At 36.4% G+C, this 27,326-nt stretch overlaps 2 long non-coding RNA genes across 6 annotated transcripts in view; one reads left to right on the forward strand and one right to left on the reverse strand.

Moving 5' to 3' along the window:
• LOC106505376 overlaps nucleotides 1-19,181 on the forward strand; it is a 464,045-nt gene extending 444,864 nt beyond the window's left edge. For all 3 annotated transcript variants that reach the window (XR_002337720.1, XR_002337721.1, XR_001299736.2), the window contains 3 exons: nucleotides 234-289; nucleotides 15,627-15,782; nucleotides 16,184-19,181. This is a non-coding gene — a long non-coding RNA (uncharacterized LOC106505376). The remainder of the gene's footprint in view (nucleotides 1-233; nucleotides 290-15,626; nucleotides 15,783-16,183) is intronic.
• Nucleotides 1-27,326, reverse strand: part of LOC106505379 — a 135,883-nt gene that overhangs the window by 64,496 nt on the left and 44,061 nt on the right. For all 3 annotated transcript variants that reach the window (XR_002337722.1, XR_002337723.1, XR_001299740.2), the window contains one exon: nucleotides 10,852-10,905. This is a non-coding gene — a long non-coding RNA (uncharacterized LOC106505379). The remainder of the gene's footprint in view (nucleotides 1-10,851; nucleotides 10,906-27,326) is intronic.

Raw genomic sequence — 27,326 nt, forward strand, 5'->3', positions numbered from 1 at the left:
AGAGGAGTATAGAGAATCCCCTAAAGCATTTCAAGGATGCAGATCCTACTAACTACATCTCCATCAAGAAGCCTGCCCATGAGCCACTGAGATGTCAAAGCCTTGGCTTTTCCTAATCACCATTGGGTTAGAGCAGTTAGTTCACCAAGAACTAAAACTAACAAACCCAGATCAAGGCTTTGAAAATCAAATACATGTATTAAATAGGTTGTTGTTGGTTTTTTTTCCCTGAGGTATGATGTCCAGATTTGACTGTTACTCAAGAAGAATCAAGTTCATGTGAATCAAGGTAAGACCAAATAGAAAACTGTATTAGTATTCCGGGTTAAAATATTAAAATACCCATCACAAAAGTTTCACAAAGGATAATACAATTGGAGTAAAACACATATTCCCATGAGTTTTATAAAGGATATTCTGTCTATTTTCAGCTTGAAACATTGTGCCAGTTGTTAAACTCTTAAAAACCAGAGAAATTACATTTCACTTTTGTAGGTCCCATGGCAGGGTTTTGAAAATCAACAACAATCCATTGTATTATGAGTTGGTGGGAGCCTATATTACAAACTGGTAATTGAGTAATTTTTGTAAGTCGGCCAAAAACTGTGAAAATTGATTTCTTCTCAACCCAAAGATACAGTTGCTCCAATCATCTAGATGCTTTCCACTGACCTTCTGAGATGAAACGTTCTTAAATATAACCCTGAAAAGAACTGATGGCACACCTGTTAATTTTTGTTATGTAATTAACTTCCCACCAAATTTGGTAGCTTAAAATCATCATTTGTTTTACATCATAATTCCATGTGTCATTAATTTAGACTGGGCTCATTTGGAGAGCTCTTTTGGTGGTCTTAGCAGCTCTCAAGCAACTGAGGTCAGTGATGGGTCAGCAGACGTTAGAGAGGTTAGGGATGTTGCTCAGCGGAGACAAACAGCTGCTCCTTGAATCGCTGACCATCCAGGAGGCAAACCTGGGCTTTCCCACGTGAAATCTCAGGATGCTAAAAAGAAGTGAAACAGCACATATGCCCCAGTGCACCATAACTTTTTAAGTCTCTAGCTGTGTCTCATTTGCTACATCCCATTGACAAACCAAGTCACAGGACCAAATACAGATTCAAGAATGGAGAGATAAATCTCAACTACTAAGAAAAGCAGTTGAAAAATTGTGCCACTATATCTTTGTTTTCTTGGGAGGTTGTCTACAACGTAGAAAGTAGAATTTCCTATGATGGCGCAGCAGAAATGAATCCGACTAGGAACCATGAGGTTGGGGGTTTGACCCCTGGCCTCGCTTAGTGGGTTAAGGATCCAGCGTTGCCGTGAGCTGTGGTGTAGGTTGTAGATGCTGCTCGGATCCCGTGTTGCTGTGGCTGTGGCGTAGGCTGGCAGATACACCTCTGATTAGACCCCGAGCCTGGGAACCTCCATCTGCCGCGGGTGCGGCCCTAAAAAGACAAAAGACAAAAAAAAAAAAAAAGAAGAAGAAAGTAGAAAGCTTCATTTAAACAAAACTGGATAAAATCTGATATATGGAAAACCCTCCTGTGTAAAACAAGAAATTCAGTAAGAGATCTTCATCTTCCAGAAGTCTGAAGACTAGGGGAAGAACTGAGTATCTAAACACCTAATCCTATTGCAAGGCTGGAAAAAAGTAGTGCTGGACCTGAGTATAAGCTGTTTTGCTGGAACACAAAGCCTCTTTTAGTCTGATGGTGGTAATCGGAGAAATTTCCATGGAGGAATTGACAAGTGTGCTAGTCCTAAGATGACTTTTTTAAGTAAAGAGATAATGAAAAGATATTTTAGACTGAGGGTATTCATCACATAAAATCATAGAGATGTGAATATGCATGTATTGATTAGTGAAATTACACTTCCCATAATTTTCCACACCTTCACCAGGTTAATTTCTTTCCTATTATTATCAGCTAAAAATGAACCCGGCTGCAAGTTAAGACAACCTGTACCTACAGTGGCTTAAACAAACAAAGACTTCTCTTACCCAAAATGTCTGGTGAAAGGTTGTTTTTAATTTTTTTTTCCATCCTGCTTTACCATTTTTAGCATATTGACTTTCTTTTTCAAGTTTGTGTCTCACAGTTACAGTTGGCCACCATAACTTCAAACACAGTCTATATTTAAGACAGAAAAGAAATAGATAAAGCTTTGCCAATGTAGAGGAAGAAAAAGTTCACCTTAAACTTCTTAGCGTCGTTGGGTGGGTCTGAAAATTAAGCTCAGGAAGACAGACTCACAGGAAAAAAGCATACAAATTTATTTAAGTTGTATGTGACACATGAGCCTTTATAAGGAGATGAAGACCTGAAAAAAAACAATTAAATCTGAGTGTTATTAGGCTAGCTTTGATGCAAAATGGACAGTAATGTGAAAATATGGTAAGTCAAAGACTAAGAGGTAAATGTAATAAATAGGAAATTTAGCAAGGTCTATTTGTTTGGATTCTTCTGGCAGCCATTTGTGTTCAGAGATAAGAGTGACCTTTTTTGCAGGTATAGCGAGGACACTTCTCTCCTGAAGATTTGTGACCCATTTCAAGGGAGAAAGGTGGCGGGAAGGTCAGAGTAACCTTCCTGCTTCTGCTGTTTTCTTAAACTCCTTCAGCTTAAAATGTTGGGTATCTATCAAGTTACCCTGATTTGGGGTAGTGTGTTCTGAACTCCATCATCAGTCATATCTGTGACCTTTATATCAAAAATGCCATAGTTTTTCCCAAACTTTCCCCACAGATTTCATTTAATCTCACTTGGCTAGAACTGGGTCATAAAAAGCTGGGAAACTAGAGAACAAAAATTTTATATTTGGCTTGAAACAATGATTATTCATCTCCTAGACCTGGCAAATGACTATCATTAACCACCACAGGAAAAAAAAAAAAAAAGATTCTGTTAGTGAAAAAGAGGAAGTAATATTTGCCATGTTATCCTATATATGCTTAGTTCTGGTCTGTGCATACCTCTATGTAATTTTTCTAGAATGGAATGCCTTTCCTTATCTTTATCACTCTTCAAAGATAGGTCAAAGTACCAACTCTTTGATGAGGCCTTCCTAGGAGCCTATTCCTGTTGGACTGGTACTCTTTCTGACCCATATCACATTAACTTGCCATTAATTGCATTGTCTTTAATTGCTTGCTAATTGGTGTATGTATATACTTTCTCTCCTCAATAGAAAAAAGTAAATATTTTTAAGAAGAGAGAGACAGCAAGTTATAGTTTTGCACTCTTTCAATGCCCAAAAAAGTCCTGGGCACATACAACATACGTGAATCAAAACTTTAATTGTTTTTCCACTGCAGTTTTGCTTCATGAATGTTTACATCCTTAGAGTTGATTAACCCATCCTGCCTTCACTTCCTTTATGCAATAACAAAGACCTATTTATTTATTTATTTATTTTTATTTTTGCTTATCAGGGCCTTACTCACAGCATATGAAAGTTCCTCGGCTGGGGGTTGAATAGGAGCTATGGCTGTCAGCCTACGCCACAGCCACAGCAATTCCAGATCCAAGACTTGTCTGTGACCTATACCACAACTCATGGCAAAGCTGGATCCTTAACCCACTGAGCAAGGCCAGAGATCAAATCCGTGTCCTCATGGATACTTGCCAAGTTCATAACCCACTGAGCCACAATTGGAGCTGCAACAAAGTTCTTTTTAAAAAGGAGCTTTAATAAGCAATGTGAACATTTATTGCGCATTCCATGTGCTTAAGCACAGGACATCTATCTTTCTTCCAATCAGGGTTTTGAATGGTACTGTCTCCCCCTAACTGGTTCCTGGAAGCAACTCAAATTCAGGGTGTGGACAATTGTCCCTTCACCTTGATTATTAATAAAACAATGGCCAACTGACCCAAGCCAGGCCAATAAGGATCAATTAGGATATGTATGATCGAAATAGTAGGACAGAGAAGCCTTTCTCTTCCTTTGGAGTCAAAGCTGGACCTAAGCATATTTTTTTTCAGTCTTTCACCATTCTTAGCAGATAAGAATAAAGCCAATTTCTAGGAGTGCAGAGCCAAGGGAAGGAAAGAAAAAAAATTGATTCCTGACAATTCTATTTGAATTGCAGGAGCTAGTCATCCCTCAAGTCTGAATATTCCAATTAAGCCATAAATTTTTTTGTGACAACTAATTCTCATTTGACAATAAATCCCCTTTTCAGCTTAAGCCACTTTTAGTTGGATTTCTATCACTTGCAGATGTCATGACAGGATGGAAGCAGCCTTGTTCTCACTGTCAAAAACTTAACTTCACTTTGAGCTCTGCCACTCTCTAGCTATGTGGCCTTGCACAATGTGTTGTATTGCATGTTGTCAACTTGACACTACTGCTCTCATTTAAGGACGGAAATTACATTTTCCAGAACCTTTATCCCTGCATGGTTCTGAGTTAGGAGTGACCAAGAAAGGAATTTGCATAAGATTTGGAAGCTAAAGGCCAAGACATCACTCTTGGGAGGCTATTGTGGTAAGATGTGGTGAGGGACAGATATAAAGGTCCCCAGTGGTTCCCAGCTGGTCATTGCTTTCTCTTGCTCCTTGTCAAACTTGTCTTTCTGACTCCTGGCCCTACCAACCCACCATGGCCCCAAGCCCACCATGACCTGCTTGACTGTGAGATTACAGAAACAACATACTCCCCAGAGGAGACCCTTTCCACAGACACTTCCACCTGCTCCCTGGTCATAGGACACCCTTAGATACCTGATGAACATAGCTCCTCAAATTTTCCGGCAAGCTCTCCTGTGTCTTCCTGGGCCAATGTTTCATTTGGATCTGGTTATTAACTATGTCTCTTACTTCTACTCCCCTCTTCCAGACTTGCACTTAAATAGTTCACCCCACATTCATAAAAAGTATAATTTCTATACAAATTTCCTTATTCAGAAAGTACTTGTAGTGGTTTAGTTTTCTTGATGGACCCTGTTTAATAAGGCCACTTAGGCACTCTCTTAAGCCTCAGTTGCTTTACCTATAAAAAGTGGGTTGTCCTGCCTGACATTCACTCTGTAGTGAAACCCTCGTGATAACGGGCCTGGGGTGTAAACTCTAAATGTATAGCATTATTGCAGCCTGATTGTTGGTCCTCGCAAGCAAGGGCCTTGGCTCTAGCACACATGACATTACAACCTTTCTTTCTTGCATAAGCAAACCCTCAAAAGACAAAAAAGAAAGCAGTTTCTAATCTCAAAACAAGTGTTTGCCTTAGAAGTAAAAATGATAATAATAATAATAAAGCAATTACTGTTGAATTCTCTCAATATTGTGCTTATTTCTTGATCCTTTCATTTTTTTCTTCTTTTCTTTCTAGAAAGAATATTGAGATTTCCTTATTAATTATTGATTACCATTAAAATATACTTTTTCCCCATTATTCCCATTGAGACCCCACCACTTGTCCTCTTCCCATTGCAAACATTTTTGATTCCATGCTTATTATTTGCATAGAAGATACAAAAACACTGAATTGGCAAAAACTTCCATCAGATAGATATTTTAAATGTTTTTAGAAGTTTATCTAGAAATTCAATCTTTTCCATTTTATCTATATAAAATCCTCCTGTGTAGTTATTTGAAGATTTACACATTACACATTATATATTTTTACTCTTCTGTCCTTTTAAATTTTGATGTACATATTTTTTAAGTCTATAAAACCTATGACTCAGTTTTATTTCTCAAGCAGAACTCTTTCATTGGTTAAGAAATCTAAAACTGAACAGAAGGGTTTGGAGAAAGATATTTTCACTTGAGCATTGGCTCACGATTGAGAAGGGACGTTCTGATGCAAGCTCCTCTTTTTGCTCATAATAAAGTGTAAAATGGGCGTTCCACAGTGAATGTTCCCTTCCTACACAGTGATTTCCATCAATGTATAATTAAAAGTGGATTTCCTTTTCCTTTTTGGTTGGTGAGAGGGAGGGGCTGGTAAACCTGGTTAAAGAAGGGAGAACAAAGAGAACTTTCATGAGTTCCCCTGCAAACAGTCTATCAGTTACAATTCCAAGTGTTCGAATGGCTGCACCATTCTAAAGAAGTTCAGGAATAAAAAAAAAGTCAAGCAGGGGGTCCGAGGAAAATTCAACCCGCATGCCAACTAAGGGAAAGAAAGAAAAAGGCAGGGAGAAAAACCCTATCTTTTGTTGTAAAAAGAACTAATGAAGCTGCTGTTAGAACTGTCCACAGTGACACAACAAGGCTGTACACCCACACACATTGTTCAAGTGCCAGTCATCCCTCGTAATGGGAAAAGGAAATGCCGCAGTTTAAAGGAGTGGTGACACACATGGCTTGTGGAGTTTAACTCAGAAAATCACAGCGAGAACACACTTTGGTTTGTATAAGCTTCCAAAAGTTAGTGCAAAAATGCATAAGGTTGTCTACTTCAGTCTTAAAGAAGAGATGGACTGGTGGGGGGTAAAATCCCATTGTCATTATAAATTGCTAATTAAATAATTATCAATTAGTTGGCAGACAGAACTCATTCCAGTGTATTCCTTAGAGAGCCGTTAATAAAGAAAAACAGTAATTTTGGCTTTTTTCCCTATACAATATTCTTGCCTAGAGGTGTTAAGTAGAGATAGCCTGTGACATATTCTATGTGGCTGTTTCATATGGGCCATCATACATTATTGATCAAAGATAATCGCCAATTATAAAGCAAGCAAACATGAATTTCCATTATTCTAGTTACATGGCATTAATTTTACCAAATTAACTAATCAACTGGGTCATTTTTTTCAGTGAATAGGCAATATGCTAGTTATTTTCCAGTAAAGCAAAAAAGCCCCCAAAAAACCCAACACTGAATTTTCTAAGTTGCCATGTAGAAAGTGTTTGGGAAAAGAAGATTTCCACTGATAATAATTTTGAAATCAGAGGTGGTCTCCATATTTTCAATTGCATAAGTATTTTATCTAAAACTTCTAAGCATATTCATTCACTAATTACATAGATAATTTTAAAATATAATTAAGATAAAAAAGAAACATTCAGATGTAAAGGAACATAAATATATATAATGTAGACATATATTGTTATAATGCAAAAAGTAAATATATATTTACATAATATAAAGTTAAAATATTATATATATACATCATATCTATCTTCCTATCTATCTAGTCTATCTATATTCTTTCTTGTGAATTTAGGACTTAAGGATAATACTGATAAGAGCCTCAGATTTTACAAGTAAAAAATTATTGTTTGGTTTTAAGGAGATAATTTTTTTTTTTTTTTTTTGAGGTTCAGGTTAAGGCCGTGAGGAGAAACAAAAACCAAAAACTATAGTATCTGGACAGATGAAATCAAATTCCAAAGGAATTCAATTATATTTAAATATAAATAAGCTTATAGCAGTCCATTATCTATGCAGATATAGATCATTTCTCCCTTTTTAGAGAGGTGTGAAATTTTGGACCTCTTCAGCTAGCTGTTAACTATGAATTTGAGAAGGGTGGTAAATCTACCAAGAACATCAGAAAATTCAAACGTGTGCCATGGACAACAACTAGTAAGTAAAATAAATGTATTTTAGTACCAATTGAGAAAAACGATTTTCTTTCTACTATAATATTTTCTACTGAAAATTTGAACAGAGTTCCACTTTGTTATGAAATAATAACTTTTTAAGGTTTGACTTTAAAACCACTCATTTACAGGTGACAGCCATCTTGATTACACAACCCCCATCCCCTTATTATTTCAGTTAAATACCTCACAGCATGGGAAAAAATTTTTCTCTTGTCACAGCCTGATGACCCTTCTAGACAATAGTTTAGTTTTGGGAGCTTGGAATCAATTTACATCTCAAAATCTTAAAAGATCTTCATTATAACAAGGTTCTTAATTTGATTTACTTTAAGGAATACTTAATGGTTGAAGGTCTGTACTGTGCTGTTTTATTGAATTCTTGTTCATGGTTTAGGATTGATCTACTTCAGCCTTTCAGCAGGGAACAGTTTTCCAGGGAGGCCCAGTGGGACTCCAAATCAATAAGGTTAATAGACGTGGGGCCACTGCAGTCAGAGGTGATATGGCTGGCAATTCTGATGCCAATGAAGACAAGTTCTGGTGTCACTTTTATGCTGGCAACAATGTCATCCTGATTACCTGGCACATGCAGTGGTCATCTGTTAACAGGACTGTGAATGGCCCATTAATCTGAATTTTCTTAAGGGAACTAGTTTAAAACTTTATTTTATTTTTTTACTCCTAATTTAAAATTACTGGTCTCCATGATTTCTGAGATATCAACTGCTCCCTTGGTGAAGAAAGTACTAATGCTCAGCTCTTCCTTGGTATTTTAGTACTCTCAACAAGAGATCACGGCTCATAAAATGTTAGCCCCCAAATTAGAGGATATTTTGTCAAAAAAAAAGTTTATTTTATAAAAGGAAGCTGATCTAAAGAGGGAGTTTGTAAATAGTAAAATCTGAAAGAGGCAACTTAATCTAGAAAACCTTATGTTTATGTAGTAGTCTATATAAAGCAACATAAAATATAAATTAGTTAAGCAAAGAATGGATAGTCAAGTTTTGCTCTACTGTACTCTAACAGGTCTTCTCTTTAAGAAGCCAGTAGAAAAGTAGCAGCCTCTTCTAAAGTCAAGCAACTGATTCCAGAGTAAATAAATTCATCTCTTGCAAATAATTCAATTAATATGTTGATAAATACACAAGTAACAAAGTACTAGTAAGCAGCAACTTGGAAAATTTGCCCATATGTCTTGAGGAAAAATCCTGACAGTGCACATTCTTTCAAATGCAGAGGCAGATTTTACTGTACAAAATAAAGAATCATTTTTGCCATCCTATCATTCACAGAAGGGTCTATTTGACTGTTTCCTCTTTTACAAAATTTATTTTTTTGAGAAGACAAACCAAATCCAATGAACAATCTAGCCCTGAATGCCCCCAAGAATTTCCTTGAAAAAAATTCCACAGTGTTCAACTATCCATCTTGGATGTATCCACCTGTAAATCTGTTGAATATAATATGGCTAATTTGCCATATTCTTCAAATAAAGATTTATGAATGCCAAACCCTGAAACAGCAGATAATAACTACTATTCTTTTCGGATGAATTTTGCCATGGGAGACAGAATGGATATTAGCACAGGGAAGTAGAAGATTAAATTACGGTATCCTTTTTATTGTCTCCCATGCTCATGAAATCCATTACATAATAAAACATATTAGATTAACTTGAAAATACTCAAGTCAGAAAGAAACTAGATTTTTTTTAAATTACACTGGGATATTCTCAGTTAATTGAGTTGTAATCAGTTAGTATTGATCATTTGCCCTTTTTTTATGATGAGGATGTTGATGATTGTGGTGGTGATGATGATGTAACGTGCACACAAAATGATGGAAATGCATTCTGTTCTTCTGAGGAGGATTTGCTTTCATGCCAAAAGTATATCAGTTTCTGTGGTAGCCTTGCAACAGCCAAGAAAAAGGCAGGAGCAAACATTCTAGCCTTTCAACTACTCTAAAAGGAGACATTTTCTTAATCTTAAATTACCTTTTCCATTCTCATGTTTGAAATGTTAACCAAGCCTGTCTTGATTTTGAAATTGTTTGTTGAGGATAAATACCGTTATTGTAATTTTTTTCCAATTTGTATTGTACTTATCTTCTAGGAGTAGGGCAGTTCTTTTGCCAGTTGCACATTTAAAAAAAATGTCTAATTTGAATAAATTAACATTTTTGTCATCAAAAATTAATTCTAAAAAAGGAAAGATAACCAGGAAAGCAATTTAATTGTGTATTTTATAAGAAAAGAGAGAAAAAAGCTTTGTCATTCACAGGGCAGCTCAGTTAATTTGATGTGCTTTGATGTGAATTTGGGGGTTGTTTTAATTTCAAAACATATTTTTTCACTTAATAAGGGAGACAAAAGAAACTTTCAACTAGCATCTCCAGTTTGTTATCTCAGAATGTTTTGGCTTCTCAAATGTGAGAACATGATTGTTTTTATTTCCAGGAGGAGATAATAACACTGAAGCAATAAAAAAGAGTCAAGGCAGCTTGCACAGCACAGGAAGTTCACAGCCAGAGACTTAATTTCTCACACAATGTGCTGTGCAATGGGCCCATTAACATAGATGAATAGGCTCTTTAAAGGTTTTTTTTTTCCTTCTTCTTCTTCTTCCAGATATGCAGCTGCCGCTGAATGGTGATATGTTAATAAGGTACTCACTTGCCTATTCTTCAGGTACTCTGGCATTCTCTACCTAGGTAATCTCCATATAGGAAAAGCTATTAGGGGGTTGTATCTGCTACCACACCTTCAATTATATTAACACCTGCACTGATAATCCACGTAAGGTAAACTAGTAGGGGGCCTATGGCCTCAGTCCACCCCTTTTCTCCCTACAAAGTTACATCTGAAGGGGGAAAAAAGGAAGAAGTAGAAGAAAAAAGGAAAGTCACTTTTATTACACATCAGTGGGAACCTTCTGAAAAAGCTTTCATGCCTAGGAAATTGTTATTTCTTCAAACAGCTGACAGCCTGCAGAGGAAACTCTTAATGGAAATCCAGCTCCTGCATTGTTATGCATGGCCCTCATGTAGATTCAGGGGGGTGGATTAAGTTAGCTTCCAAAGGGTCTATTGTGTGGAGCATTAATTTGCAGGGCTCTTGATATTTGAGTTGGAAGGTTTATAACCTCAGTGTTTACTTAGATGAACTACATCTTAGGTTTGTTTATTTCCGTCTACAGTCTCTTATTTCCTAGTAAATGTTACATTTATATTTGTTAACAGCAAGAATGTTGTTATAAATTTGAAAGAAATAATTAGACGTGCTTACATTTATTCATTTTAAAGCCTCGATCCTGGTCCTCCCACGTCATCCTTCAGTGTTCTGTGTATAGAAGATAAATTCATTATACCGATAAATTCATTTCTTAAGAACATTTATGCCATTCAGTTAAACAGCAGCATAAAGACAATAGTTAGGAATGAATGCTTAATTAAGTCTACCCCAAAGTGGTAATTGTCTATGAAATTAACATAACTACCCCTTGTTTCTTTCATATAGCAATATTTTAAATACATAGATAGGATGAACAAACCTACTATAAAGTTGATTGTCACTTTCTTTTGTTACTGTTTGAATGATTACTTATCAACGGTAGGCTACAATTTTGAAATTTTTTCATGTTTTCAAATTGTTATTTATAAACAGCTATGTGTGTTGTTTTAAATATTGGAACGCCGCTTAAGTCTCCTCTTCCAAGATTAAATTACAAATTTACATTCAGAAATTTGTTCAACACCAACCTTAACCCTACTACCTCCTCCTTTTCCTTCCTGGATTGTATAGGCAGTTGCTAACATGAATTTAAAATTCAATATGAATGGCTGGGGGAAAAAGACATGCCCATTGGAATTTACTCTGTCTTAATCTGGATTTAGGGACTCAATTGAATAGCAGTACATTATGCTTGAACAACTGAAGTTTCTATTATTTTTAAACCTTTTTTCGTAGAAAACAACACCAACAGCATGTGGAATATTTTATTGCACCTTTTCTGCTTTGGGTTATAATTTTCAATGTCTTACAGATAAAGTGTGGCTATTCATGGAATTATCCATTTTAGCATTTATATTTAATAGGTCTTGTGATATAGTGGTAAGGTCATTTATTTTCTTAAACGTCAGAGACCGGAACACATGTTTGGGCTTCAAGTACCTTGGGTTAGTCTCTGAACTTCTTTTGGATCTTAGTTTTTCAACTGTAAAAATTAGAGTGACAGTTTGATACCTAAGGCAATAAAGTTCTGTGATTCTCACCAAAATATCCTTCTTTTTAGGAACTCCCCATAAAGCTGATGTATTTGGACCTACCCCCAACCCCTGCTCTCAGTAATTAGACTTGCCAATCTTTATATATATATATTTCCCAGGAAAGTATATTAATATTGTTGCTTATAGCTATTACTATTTTTTCATCTACTATTCATTCTCTTTTTTTTTTTACTTCAAGAGAAAATGGTTAATTTAGGAAACTGTTGTTAGAAAAATTCTGACAGATCCAGCTGAAAACATATCAGTTCATGGCAGTGAAACTTTGAAGAAAACTCTTAAGCTCTGATTGCACTTAGCCTGGTGCGTAATCATGAAAGGGGAATCTTATTATCATTGGCTTGTTTGCTGTTTTTGTTTTCCTCATGCAGTTCTTCATGCTGTTCCTATGTATCATGAAAGACAATCCATCCCAAGATAAAATTCACTGATTCAGCAAATATTTCTCAAGTACCTGTCATATGCCACATATTGTGCTGCATATTAAGGATACATATTATATACAGGGAATAAATGACTTTGTTCTTGTGTGGATTATTTTGGTGTAGTGCCTATCACACTGTAGTTATGTAACAAGTGTTTGCTGAATGAATGAAGGCATGTATGTCTATATGAATGAATGAATAAAGCATACTCAATGAAATTATGTTTTCCCTAAGGTAGACAATCTTATAGGTAAAGGTTCAGTTCAGCCCATTTTAACAGTATAGAACGCCTATGCGTCAGAATTAGGTTTAACCTTGGGAATTTTTACTGGAGAAATTAAATACTAGCAGAGGCTGATATAACAAGGTGAGAGCCTCATATGGATTGTACTCAAATACCTGCCAACAGACATAAATTCCACATACTATAATGTGTGCTGAAGTGCTGGCTTATGTATGATTCATTCAGTCCAGATTTTATCTTGATCTTAAAGTTGTTATAGGAGTTATATCCAAAGTTATTATACCATGGGGGAAACAACAATAAGAAAGTACTAAGACCTCAAAGGCCACTCATAAGCTAGATAAATGACTCTCTGGCTCAGTACATATTGCCAAAAGGAGGAAAGAAAGAGAAACCAATTCTTAGTTACTGTGTAATCATGATAAAACTGATAATGACAATGACACTATCAGCTGTCTTTTATACTGGACTTACTAAACACCACATTTTGTCCTGAATGCTCTATATGCATAACCTGATTAAATTTTTCTGCTAGTCCTGGGAGGTGGACATTATTATCCCTGTTTTATAGATAGAGAAACCGAGGTTGAGAAAAATGAGGTAACTTGCTCAGGCAACAGAGGTGGCAAATGGCAGAGCTGAAGTTCAAAGTTCAAGTTTCCCTTATTTCCCAATCTCTCCCCTTAATCACTGCATTACTATCATCCTATCCTTGTGGTCAACCTCTCTAGCTATTTCAGGTCTGCTAGTTGATAACTTTGTTCTTTCTGCAATTCCTTAGGATACTGCTGGGTACAAACATTAATTGCAGCTTAGTAGAAGAACAGCCTTTCAGCACTGCAATTCATCAAAGAGAATTTTGTTAAGCTCTTATCGAAAGTCTAGAAATACAACTTTTTTCATGGCAATAGCTGCAACAATTCTAGAAACTTCTAGTGGAATATCAAATATGTGTCTGCTTCTTAAAAGTGTATGTGTGTGTGTATATAAAATATGTCATTGCAAGAATAAGATGAAGAAGTGGTAATGATTAAATGGTGGGTTTATGGAACTTGCAAACTGATGAGTTTCAAGAGTAACACCTACATCTCACCATCAGAGCAAGAAGTATGAGAGTTCCTGAATCTGAATGAAAAACGTAAAGGAATACATGATTCTTTTATTCTCTCAAAAAGCAAATATAATACAGGGAAGGAAGGATGGAAAAAAGCAGCTGCAAGCAAGCCAGGATTAAATGTCTGATCCACTACTTTGACAACTGTAAAAACATACTTGATCACTGATGTCATTCCTGGAAAGGCTGATATAATGCAATGGGTTTTCAGACAGCACAATCTCTTCATGCTTCTAGAGTTGCCATGTCTTGTTTATTTTCCTAGTAGAAACTTGCTGTCACGGTTTGTTTACATTTATGATCATGTATTAAATTGGTATATGTACAAATAAAACTTGGACCAGGTTTTAGCTAAATTTTGTTGAAGACAGTCACTGGAGTTTAGAGCTTCTTCTTTTTTTAAATCACAAAACTGAAGTTGGTGAGTGCTATCAACAGGAAGACAAGAAGGAAATTTCTACTTAATCATTTCAGGTATAAGGGTATATAAATAATGAAGTGAGTATATTTCTGCAAAGTTAATTTTCCCATACATATAACAGAATTTCAAAATATACTTTTGATTTTTTTTTTTTTGCCTCAATGATTTAGTTCTGGGGAAAGATACCTGCTATCACAGTTATTGTGTGTCCTTAAGGCAGTACCTTAAATCACTGGGCCTATGCCTTCCCTTGTACTAGATGGAGATGAGATCAAGGTTGCAGTAAGAGTTCAAGGGAATATTTATGATGTATTGAACACAGTGCTTATACTAAGTATTGAATCAATGGTGGCCACGTTTTAGAGACTAGAAGCCTGGGAAATCAAGACATCAAGGGAAAAATGAAACAAAAAGATATTAGTAATAGAAAAGCCAAAGCAACAGATAAAAGGATGATTCAAAATGCCCAATACTGATTGAGGGAATAAAGATGTTAAAAGCCAAAATATGTAAAGATAAGTACAGTCAATGGTAAAGTTTGTCTATATCCTTACTAGTCTGACTTTTAGAATGGTGTTTTCATAAATAAGCACAATGGCCAAGAAGCGAAAGAAAAAAAAAATAGCAACAATATAAAACTTTGGGGAAATGAAACAAAATGAAGACAATTAGATTAAATGTGGAACTTTTGTCCAAGAGCATTTGAACAATGCAAGGAGAACAATATGATAAAACAAAAACCCTGGGAAGTCTAGAAAGGAAAACAAAAGAAAAATAAAGAAACATGGGAAAGACAGAAAAAAGCAAATAGAGAAGAAAGGGTTGAAGTGTATATATGTTCAAGCCAGCAGAACACACACAACTCTGCTTTTAATTTTGACAGCAAAAAGATATCTGAATTGAGCCGATTTACTAGAAGAAAAGGTCATACGTGATGTTACAAAGCAATGATTTTTTTTAAAAAATTCTCAAGTTAAAACAGAATGCTGTTTAAACATAATATATGTCTGTGTTTTAAAATACATATGGAATTCTGGGTTTAGGGCATGGAGAAATCACTTGATTTTATTATAAATTTACCCTTCTGTATATTAGAAGTGAGAAATTTTGATCATTTATTATTCATTCACCCAATCCAAAAAGACAAATTTTTCAAATTGCAGTTGAATCAACAGACATAGTAGAGATCTTATTTAGTGAAAAACCTCCATAAGTGTCATTCTGCTGAATGGATAAACAATAAGAGCAACAAAAATACTTCCATCCACACATCAAGCCATCTAAAAATTTTTTGAGGATTTAATCTGTGTCTCGCTTCTATAGCAAACGAACATATGTATCCCTACTACACATCTAAAGGCAAATAGACTTGTTCCTGTTTGCTTGTCCTTGCAAGGAAGCATTTGCTCACTATTATTTTGCTGTTGTTATTTTTTTTCCTTAATTCTCCAATTCACAAACCTCACCCTACCACCTTTTTTAGTTGTTAAATCCTTCTGTCCTTGTGGCTACGTCTCTATGCACCAGAGAAACGATCTCATTAACAAAGTAGTTCTGTGTGTCCTTAACACAGGCCCTAGACTGCAGCTGGAGGCAGCCAGCCCTCTGCTCAGCCCTGCCGTGCAGAGTGACACAGGCAGGCGACATCATCTGAGTACTAACTTCTCCTACATCCAGACAGACTGCAAGAACCATTTCTGAATCGTGGCACGACATAAGAGAAGCAAAGGTAATCCTTCTGTTTTTATATCCAGTTTTTGCAAAAATCAACTATTTCTATCTAGAAGGAACAACTGGGGGCCAGGGTAGGTTCAGTGTCAAGATCGATAAGCCAGGAAATAAATGCATCAGTCAGGTAGAAAATAAAGTGCCAACACAGAAAGAGAAGAACTTCTGATATATATTTTTTAAATGAGAGTTTCATGCAGAATGAATGAAGTGTTTTTAGAATCGATATAAAAAGGGGATGAGCTGGCGAAGGTTTTGTTACCTGGGAATTAAACTGCAGGCTAATATCTGGTAATAAGAGGAGGAGTTTTTGTCTTACTGGAATCTCCAAGTTGGAAAGGACTTCAGAGATAAGCCAGTCTGTCGTGAATGATCACATCTCATACTTTTCTTTTTTTAAAGGGGTAGCTGCAAAGTTCTGGATAAGACCTCTGCAGGCAACTGGAAGCACAGTGTACCCAGGTGGTGGGTCTCGTCTGTGGCAATATATTTTTCTGTCTGTCCAATTGAATATGGCTGTAAAGGGAATAAAACCCCATGTAATCTCCAGCAGTGACAATTTAATCAGTTGTGTAAGGGGAAGAAGCAGAGTCCCCTCATTTTCATATTTGCATATTTGATTTTTGCATTGGGGAATAGAGGTTATGTTTTTCTATTACTTCCCATTCAATTTTAATGCTTAAACCTTTTAGGAGCAATTTTTTTTCCAGTGGTAGGATATATTGAGTCAAACTGGTCAAAAAATAAGATTTAATTTCTGAAATAAAGCACTTGATGCATCATGCTTTGTGTAACGTTTTTCCCTACAAAGAATCTATGTGCCAAACATGGCTTGCATGCTCCCAGCTTCTGCCTGTGATGCATCCCCTATTAACATTCAGAGATCCACCCTGAAAATGAAGGCAACTGTTTGGAGAACAATGCAAAATGCTGAGAGCTATACCATAATATGTCCCCTTTTTTGTTAACATTTCTTAAAATGGTAAGTCTTAATAATAACCGCCTCTCTTTCTGAGAAAGGAGGGTTTCTAAAATATCTTATAGACATGGGAATCACTTTTTATGAGGTTATAGTGGAGCAATAAATACAGTTAAATTAGTAAAACTCCATTGTTTTTACAATTGATAGAATGATGTTATTGTCCATAATGTAGTAACAGATTAGGGAATAGATTTTAAGATAAATAAGATGAAAGTAATTTGAAGTCATCATCAATTACCCCCATGTGACTCCCATGAGTAAATTAAAAATCCACTCAGAATGGTGTTGGATTTGAATTACTAGAACAGGGATAGATGTTTTTTGTTGCTGTTGTTTTTAATGCATCGATGCACATAAACCTCTACTTGCAAAAGCCCCAGAAGTATATTGGGTAATTAAAAAAAAAAAGGCTTGTATTCTATTTGCTTAATGATTTAAAATTTCTCTACAAAAAGTGACCTCTGAAGCTAACATTTCTACGAAGAGAAAAAAAAATAATTTGATTCTATATAATTTTGTGAAAGGAGAGAAAGATTAAACAAAAGTTTTGAAATGTTACGTACATTAAATTTAATCTACATATGCATTCACATATACACACAATGTGTATATGTTGGTGTGTGTATAGATATATAAAAATGTGGCCTAAATAGTGCTAATCACATTCTATAAGAAACTACTAAAATTGGAATTCTGAAAAGATAAGCCATAGCATTATTTTAAAAAGCAAAGCACATTGTCTTTTAATTTATGTCCATGAAAAGCACACCAGTAGCAGTGTCTAGGCATGTGCAATCATTTGATAACAGGTATAAGATTCTTTTGGGGTGAGCAGAATTCACATTAGATTCAAAGTGATAATATGTTAAGTTTTGACATATTCTTGTTTATTTAAATCTGCATTCTGATGATCACCTTTCAAAGAGGTAACAAATATATGAATATGCGATCCAGTGATTATATATTCAAATTAATCCAGTTTCTTTGAATATGGTCCAATGATTGAATGAGCCTCCAAACACTGTCACTCCTCAGGGAAATACGCTGATGCACATTTTCTCAAAGCCTGGAGAAGACGAGTTCTGCCAAGGAATGCCTTGAAGCATGGAAACTCTGCTCTACCTAAACACAAGTCCTAGGCTTTAATCACAATGGCTAGGTTCACACTAAAGCAATTAACCATATGATTGCTTTCTCAGGAGCCCAACCTCATCAGTATCTTTCCTTCAGGCAAACTGACAAGGCTGGATGTAGTCAATGACTCAAGTAGATTTGATTACCTAAGAGGGACAAATCTCTGAATACGCAAATGCAGAGTAGGAATAGTCACCTCAGTCTATTTTTTAGAAGTAGCCATTTCACAATCCACCTTTTACTTTTAAATGATGGAGGTAAAATGATTGTTCCACTAAACAAGAGTTGGCAAGTTTTAGAATGAAGATTGAGACCAAATAATCATGGCCTATTGTATAGTTGGTTGTTTTTTGTTTGTTTTGTTTGTTTTGGCAGGAACTAGGAATGGCCATGATAGCTCTCAAAATCTTAAAATAGTTACTTGAGAATTGGAGGGAGGCAAAAATCCTTAAGGAATGTAATTTGTAATTGAATAGCAGCTGTAGAGAAGGTTTGAAAGATGTGTGTGTGTGTAAGTATGTGTGTGTACACATACATGTGTAAATTCCTGTGTCGTTTTAGGTCTATTGTCACAAGTCAGTGCTAGACTTGGTGATATATCAAGTGTGAACCTGAAGCTTTCTAGCATCTTCTTCTTTGTATCCTATTTGGAAGTTTTTGCCAGCATAACAAATTTTTTTGGTTACTATCAACTGGAATGATTTTTTCAAAAATGAGGCACTAACAGATTTTAAATGTTTTTCCCACTTAAAAACTGGGTATGAATACAAGATCTGAGCAATATAAGTTTTCCAATGTGTTTGTAATTTCTTCGCACTTTTTAAAGATTATCCTAAATACTCCTTAAATGAAATTAAAATGCACTAGACAACAGGTAACATACCTCCCAACGATGCTAAGGATTTCATGCTTCCCATATATATTGGCCAGAAATCTGGGAGGTTATGTGGTCTGATGAGCCTCACTGGGGCTATATCCTATCCTGGAATGCCAGTGTACATACTGCTATGAAAAACTTGTTGAAATCATGAGACTGACTCTGAAAAAGATTTCCACAATTTGGAATTCATCAGTTGGTTTTATCACCTTCAGTGAAAGTACACCCATGGACTTGGGTCTTGATAATGTTAGAAGCCTCTTAAATAAAAGCACTTACACAAATAATAGGCAGATTGGACTTCCTGTTGTGGCTCAGTGGGTTAAGAACCCAACCAGTATCCATGAGGATGTGGGTTCGATCCCTGGCCTTGCTCAGTGTGTTATAGATCCAGTATTGCTGCACGTTGTGGCTTACACTGAAAATGCGGCTTGGATCCTGAGTTGCTGTGGATGTGGCATAGGCCGGCAGGTGGAGCTCCAATTTGACCTCTAGCCTGGGAACTTCCATAGCCTTAAAAAAAAAAAAAGAGATTTTTTTTGTTGTTGTTGTTGTTAAGATGATTTGTCTTGCATCAAAGATTTTATCAAAGTTGGCAAAAAATTTTTTCCAAAGTCTGTAATTGTCCTGGCTCTTCCTATCCACAGCAGAATGTTCTGAGAATCTAGATGAGCCACGGAGTGTCTGGGGCACAGGAGGTAAAGTACCTAGGTATCTGAGGGAAAAAAAAATTTCTCTCACCGTCATTGAGAGAACAAACCAGATGGAGATCAAACAGACATGACCTTATAGTCTAGAGAACACAACCACCTATCTCTTTTTTCCCCTCTTTTTTCTGTTCTTAAAGAAAAATAGACATATATAAATAAATCTAGAGAAAGTAGTTACGAAAAAAAATTGGCAATATGGCATATAATTCCAGCCTGTTTGAGGGGCTGATGAAAAGGTAAATGTGTCTGTACCCTCCTTGCATTGGCCTCTGGATGAAGTAAAAGAGGCTGTGTCTCTCCACAACCCAGTGCTCACAGCCCATGCTCCTCCTTCAACCTATTCTGGGCGGTGGATTCCCCTGTGCTCTTTGTGCACTTTAAGTTTAATTTTGCATTTAAAAACTCAATTGGCTCATCTGTTAAGCATTAAGCAGCTCCCTTTTGAGCCACAGGGGGAGCCCTGGGAAAACCCACAGCTGCTGGAACATGGAAAATGGGTTTAAAAAAACAAAACCATTTTGAAACTTTAAAGCATTTTAGCAGCCGTGGATTTCCCAATTCTTACCCCCCAAATGGTTCATCTGTTTAACTTTTATCTGGTATTGGAACACACAAACCAGAGCATTAAATAGCCCTCAAATGACTTTTTGTTTAATACAAAATGAAAGCAAGAGCTAAAGCAAGCCATGTGGGAGGAACTTTCAGAGAGCTATGGCCTGAAATACCTGCAGGCATATTCTCCCTCCAGTTATAGAAACATTTCTGAAATGCAGCCATGCCCAATGGAACCACAACTTCCCTCTACTCACGTAAATGTGCCCCCCACACACAAAAAAGGGGGGAGAAAACACGTCCCAGACAAGTCCAACTTCCAGCCTATAAAATGACAATAAAATTGATGGAAAAGTTAATAGGCTGGGGATATTCATGAAATGCTCCATCAAGATTTTAAGTTTCATTATGATTTGTCATTGACTAAAAATTCATGTCTAATGACAGTTGGCTAGGCTATAGATAAACATAAATTATCATTATTATTCCAGGTTCCCCATTTATTCCCCTAACTAACCTGAAGTCTCCCTGTGGTAGAGTCCCAAAGCGTATGAGTGGTGGGCCTTGGAATGATGGTAAAACACTCCTACTAAAATAGAAATTTTTTTTTGGAAGGGTGGCAACTGTTAGCCTGTCGCCTGAAAAAATTTCTTCATTCCTGGGTGGAGTCTGCAAAGAGAAGTGCAGTGTAACCAAGAGATAGCGTGCATCACATATGCCCTGGAGCATGCGAGTGAGGAAAAAACCTATACAAGGGTCCCTCCTAAGGGCTAACCTGCGTTAAACAACAAGGCAACAGGCCCCAAACAGAGTCACTTATGCTAAGCTTCACGTCACCAAATAAAGACTTAATTATAGGTTTGTTCTCCCAGAAGTGGAATCTTAAACCAGTCAGGAATCTCCTGACCAGCACTAGTTAAATAATCCGCCGGATAGACCCCTGCTCTCCCCTCACGGAAAGTAATCTTGCAATAATCAACTGTTTTTTGTTTTTTGTTTTTTTTTTTTTTTTGCCTGGAATAACTTCCTTGTTTCTGCTCTCTCCTCTGCCTCCTACAAAAGTCTTTTTTTTTTTTTTTTCCCCCAGCTCCTCAGAACTTCTTTTTCTCTGTTACATTGGAGGCTGCCCAATTCTAATTGAATTTTGCTCCAATAAACTTTTCAATTTTTAATATGCCTCACTTTGCCTTTTGACACCCGATTGGAAGGAGAAAAGGGAAATTCATGTGGTAGAAGAGGAGTGCTTATAATGAAGTTGGAAAGACACAAAGGAAATTCATCTAATTGTTTAGTATGGCTCGGCCTTGATGAGAATCTCTGAATTCTTATAAAGAGTTCATGTGTTAACGCATAGGGAATATGATAGTCCAAAGCTGTCAGAGAAACCAAGTCCAAATATGATTCCTCTGAAAGCATTCATTCTATTGGTCAATGTCAGATTCAGGTGTAAAATTATGTGATTCCTGATTTTCAATCCAATTTTTATCTTGGGATATCTTCTTTGAGGTGTCAAAAATCGCTTGCTATGGGGATGGAGTGATTAGTTTGTGAGAATTTTCTACCTTGAACTTTTAAATAAACATTGGATTTTCAAAGTCCTCAATTTCAATTTTATTTCATAGTATTCTCTCTCCCTCTCTTTTTCTCTCTCTTTCTCTGTTTACCCCACCCTGTCTCGACTATATCCATGAATTTTTTAATATACCGATATGGCACAATTATAAGGGATTAAGTATAGTCTATATCATCTTAAAAGAGTAGGTATTAGGAAAGTGGTAAAGTAAAATTATAATGCAAAAGTAGTACATGGTACTCAAGCCAGATATATACACCAACACATTCCAAAATTATAAAGAATTTCAGTAATGTCTTCAATTTTAAAAGACCAGAAAAGAGGTCTACTTTCCTTATGATCAAACTCAAACCTTGAAGTTTCAAACCAAGTAGAGATTACTGAAAATAATACATCTGTATGTATAAAATTTGTGTACATATACATGTCCTTGTTCACATTACCTTCAAAATTTTTTCTCAGGGAAAACAAAGCTTTATTGAACATTGACTATGTATCAGGCACAGTACTAGTTGATTAATGTGATTTTATGTGTCCAGGAATAATGCTAGAGACCTATTTTTAGATGGTTTAATTACAAATGTCCACTTCCTTCTGCTTAGTCCATGTCCCTTGCACTCCACCTGCTGTTCCAAGTTTGGAGAACGGGTGTTCAAAGCTCAGACACTGATGGAAGGATTTAACTACTATGTCGATTAGATAATAAAAACAATAGTTTATAATCAGCTTGTCATCAGCTGTAGAGTTAAGTAGTACTATTCTTTGTAAGCAAATGAAACCCATTTTAATCTAACTGAAGCCAAGAATAGCATGTAGTGTGGCTCAGGGGAAAGTAGAGCTAGGCTCTAACAATGTTATCTGGACTCTGCCTCTTTCTCTTCATCTCTCATTTTAGCTCTTCTCTGGATTATGCTCATGTTCTGACTTCAGTGCAGAAACTTCCTCTGTATCATTGGGGTGGAGGGTGGAGGTGAGGTTGTGGCATGTTCAGCAGTTCCAGAGGGAAAGGTGACCTTGCTCTTCACTTTGGTAAAGGTTCTGACTTCCCTGGCTCAGGTAATATGTCTTCCTCCAGGACCAAGCAACATGGCCAGGGGCTGTGGCACAATTATTGTCAGGCCGGGGTCACCTGCATACTGCTCTGTACTATGAAGGATCCCCATGAGAATCAATTGGAATAGAAGCACAGAGAGGTAAATTAATTCACTCAAGATAACATAGCTAACATCTATCTAGTAGGGTTGTGATTCAAACCCAAGATATTTTGTTTCAGAATCAGTGCCAGTATACTTGACATTAAAATTACAACATGAGGGAGTTCCCATTGTGGTGCAGCAGAAACAAATCTGACTAGAAACCATGAGGTTGTGGGTTCGATCCTTGACCTCGCTCAGTGAGTTAAGGATCTGGTGTTTCCGTGAGCTGTGGTATAGGTCGCAGACATGGCTCGGATCTGGCATTTCTGTGACTGTAGCATAGGCCGGCAGCTGTAGCTCCAATTAGCCCCCTAGCCTGGGAACCTCCATATGCCGCGGGTGCAGCCCTATAAAGAAAAAAAGACAAAAAAAAATAATAATAAAAATATTGCAACATAAGAATCAGTGCCAATACATGATAGTAATATTGTAACATAAAGAGATGTTAGGAACATGAACATGCTATTCATGTTCCTAACATCATCTTTCTCCATTATTTTCTGTGTGATTTTGGTAGACCATCATACATCATATTTGGAATTTCCACAACAACCTTGAACTTTAAGGGGAGATGTGTCAAATGCTAAGGCAGGGAAATCACTAGTGTGTTGATGACCTTGACCTTTGAATTAACTGTCCTTAAAACTGTTACTTTCTCACTTCTTATATGAGATAATCCCTTGCTGCTTAGCCACTTTGGTTAGATATCCTGTTATTTATAACTGTACACGTTATAACTGGCACAGGACTATAAATTGTGTTATTTTTTCTTTTAACGGTTCATCGTGGATGAGACAAAGGCTTGTGGACAGCATTAAGGATGATAAGTGACTCTAAGAATAAGGAAGAAAATGTGTTTTGGAGGAGGAAGAGAAGATATGCAGCAGAGATCACAAGTTCTCTTTTGAATTTAGAGAAGCTATTTTTCCATCTAGATTGAAATATCAGCTAGAGGGTAAATATCTGAGTGCATCATTCAGAGATGGTATCTGTGCTGACACTGTATTTAGAAGTAATTTGCATTGAGACAATCCATACTGATATGGATTGTCCATATGATTTGAGAATGAGAATGTCCATATGATATGATATGAGAATGGAGTTTGAAGAAAAAGTCTAGCCATTGAGAATGTTTTCAAAATCTCTCTATCCCTTACTTATAAGGGTGTCATGTCAACAACTTTGAAGATATCCAAAAATCCAATTAATTGTTTTGTATATTTCATTTATTTTTATTTAAATATAATTGACATACAATATTATGTTAGTTTCAGGTGTACAACATGCTGTATATTGCATCCCCATGACTTCATTATTTTATAGCTGGAAGTTTGTACCTCTTATTCACCTTCACCTATTTCATCCAATCCTTCACCACTCTCCACTCTGGCAACTACCAGTTTATTCTCTGTATCTATAAGTTTGCTTCTGTTTTTTTTTTTTTCTTTCTTTCTTTCTTTTGCTTTTTAGATTCCACATATAAGCAAAATCATATAGTATTGTCTTCCTCTGACTTATTTAATTTAACAGAAAACACTCTAGGTCCATCCAAGTTGTTGCAATTGGCTAGATTTCATTCTTTTTTTTTTTTTAACACTGAGCAGTATTTCATTGTATTTATATATATATATAAAAACAATGAAATACTGTGTGTATATATATATATATATATATAAAACACATATATATATAAAACACACACATCTTTATATATATATAAAGATATATATATATAAAACACATCTTTATTCATTAATCTGTTGATGGATGCTGAGGTTGCTTCTTCCATATCTTAGCTATTGTAAATAATGCTGCCATGAAAACTGGGTTGCATATATCTTTTTGGATTATTGTTTTTGGTTCTTTTGATAGCCAGGAGTAGAATTGCTGGATCTTATGGTAGGTCTATTTTTAGTTTTTTGAGAAACTTCCATCCTGTTTTCCAGAGTGGCTGTACCAACAGTGTGCCAGCATTCCCTTTTCTCCACAACTTCACCAACATTTGTTATTTGTGTTCTCTTTGATGATAGCCATTTACATTTTACATTTAAAGCTGTTACTGATAGGTGTGTATTTATTGCCATTTTGTTAGTTGTTTTCTGGTTATTTCTGTTGCTGTTTTTTGTTCCTTTCTTCTTCTCTCTTGCCTTGTGATTTGATGACAAATTAGTGCTAGTGTTATGCTTTGTATTCTTTCTCGTTATATTTTGCGTTTCTATTATCAGTTTTTGATTCATGATTACCATGAGGCTCTTGTATAATAACCTAAGTATATAGCAGTCTATTTTAAGTTGATGGTTACTTAAGTTTGAACACATCCTGAAAGCACAACATATGTACTCCTCTGCCTCCTCCTCCACTATGTTTTATTTTTTTAATGTTACATTTTATTTGTATATTTGTTGACTAATTATTGTAGATCTATATGATTTTACTAGTTTTATCTTTTTACCTTCATACCAACTATGTAGGTGGCTGTTCCATTATTTTTACCAAATATTTGCCTTTATTGGAAAGATCTTTTTCTTTAATAATTTTAATATTTCTAGTTATTATTTTTTCTTTTCTATTTAAAGAAGTCCCTTTAGGAGTTCCTATTGTAGCTAAGTGGGTTAAGAACCCAACTGGTACAATGAGGATGCAAATTCAATCCCTGGCCTTGCTCAGTGGGTTAAGGATTTGGAGTTGTGGTGAGTTGTGGTGTGGGTTGCAGACACGGCTCAGATCTGGCATTGCCATGGTTGTAGTATAGGCAGACAGCTGCAGCTCCAATTCAGTCCCTGGCCTGGGAACTTCCATATGTTGCATGTGTAGCCCTAAAAAGAAAAAGAAGAAGAAGTTCCTTTAACATCTCTTGTAAGGGTGGTTTAGTGGTGATGAACTCCTTTAGTTTTTGCTTGTCTAGGAAAGTCTTTATTTCTCCTTTAATTCTGAGTGATAACCTTGCTAGATAGAGTATTCTTGGTTGTAAGTTTTTTTTTTTCCTTTTACCAATTTGAATATGTCACACCACTCCCTTCTGCACTATAGAGTTTCTGTTCAAAAGTCAGCCAATAGTCTTATGAGGGCTATATGTAACTTGGTTTTTCTTTTGCTGCTTTTAAAATTCTTTCTTGATATTTAATTTTGACATCATAACTATAAAGTATTTTAGTGTGGGTCTCTTTGAGTTCATCTTGTTTGGGACTTGCTGTACTTCCCGGACTTGAATGTCTGTTTCCTTCACCAACTTGAAAAAGAAGTTTTCAGTCATTTTGTCTTCAAATAGATTTGTTTTCTCTCTTCTCTTCTGGGATCTCTGTACTGTGAATGTCAGTGTGTTGGATGTTGTCCCAGACATCCCTTAAACCACCCTTTTTTTTTTGCTCTTGTGATTTGGCAATTGTCACTGGCCTATCTTCCACATCATTGGTCTGCTTTTCTATATCATTTAATTCTGCTAGTGGTTCCCTCTAGTATATTTTCATTTCAGTTATCATATACTTCATCTCTGAGTGGTTGTTTTTATATTTTCTGTCTCTTTTTTGAAGTTTTTATTGTGTTCCTCCATTACTCTCCTGAATTCAAGGAGCTTTTCTATAAGAAATATTTTGAGACATTTATCTGGAAGATTGTCTATTTCCATTTCATGCCATTATTTTTCTGAGGTTATGTCTTACTCTTTCATTTGGAACATATTTCTTTGTCTCTGCTTAACTCTCTGAATTTGTTTTAGGTATTAGGTGTATCAGCTACAGTTCCTGGTTTTAAAGGTGTAGCTTTGTGTGGAAGGTGTTCTATGGGGCCCATTTTCCCAGCTGTGTGCTCCAGGAGTGTCCTTTGTGTGAGCTGCATGGCTGGACAGCAAATGCTGGGGACATACTAGTGTATGGGGTTGGCCTCTGGTACAATTAGCTGAAAGGCTGTCACAACCATCAGAGGCACTCTGGTACGTGGGGTCAGACCCCAGGAAGGGGCAAATTTGCAGGGATGTCAGTGCCAGACAAGTGCCTCACCAAAACTGGTGGAGTTGGGGGGTAGGTTTCTTCAGTGCTGAGTGAGGAATGGGAGGAATGGGAGGGCTACTTTGGAGGGACTCCAGGCCTAACCAAAGGTATCTATCATGACTGGTGGGGTAGAGGGTTGCTTTGGAGAAGCTTCAGTGATGGCCAAGGGTACCCACTGGGACTAGCAGGGCAGAGAGGCGACACTTTGGGGGACTGCCTATAAGGTCAGGCCCCTAGGTGACCCTAGAGAGAGTAAGTGGTGCTAGTCAGTTAGATGGAGAGAGTCAGAAATGGTACCTGCTAGCATCAGGTCAGCTAGGTAGAAGGTGAGACGTTCCCCCAAAGAAATGTGCCTTCCAGCTCCTTCGTTTCATAGCCAGAGAAAATTCCAATGAATCCCTTCCCCTCAGCATCTTCCCTAAAATTAGTCAATGTATCTCCTTCACCTATGACCCATGTGTTTCTTAGACTACCTTTTCTGCATTGGGACCAGACTGAGTGAGGTTTTGCACTAGCCTCTTATAAGCAGAGTCTG

This window comes from Sus scrofa, chromosome 13 (assembly GCF_000003025.6).
Source record: "Sus scrofa isolate TJ Tabasco breed Duroc chromosome 13, Sscrofa11.1, whole genome shotgun sequence".
Taxonomy (NCBI): Eukaryota; Metazoa; Chordata; class Mammalia; order Artiodactyla; family Suidae; genus Sus; species Sus scrofa.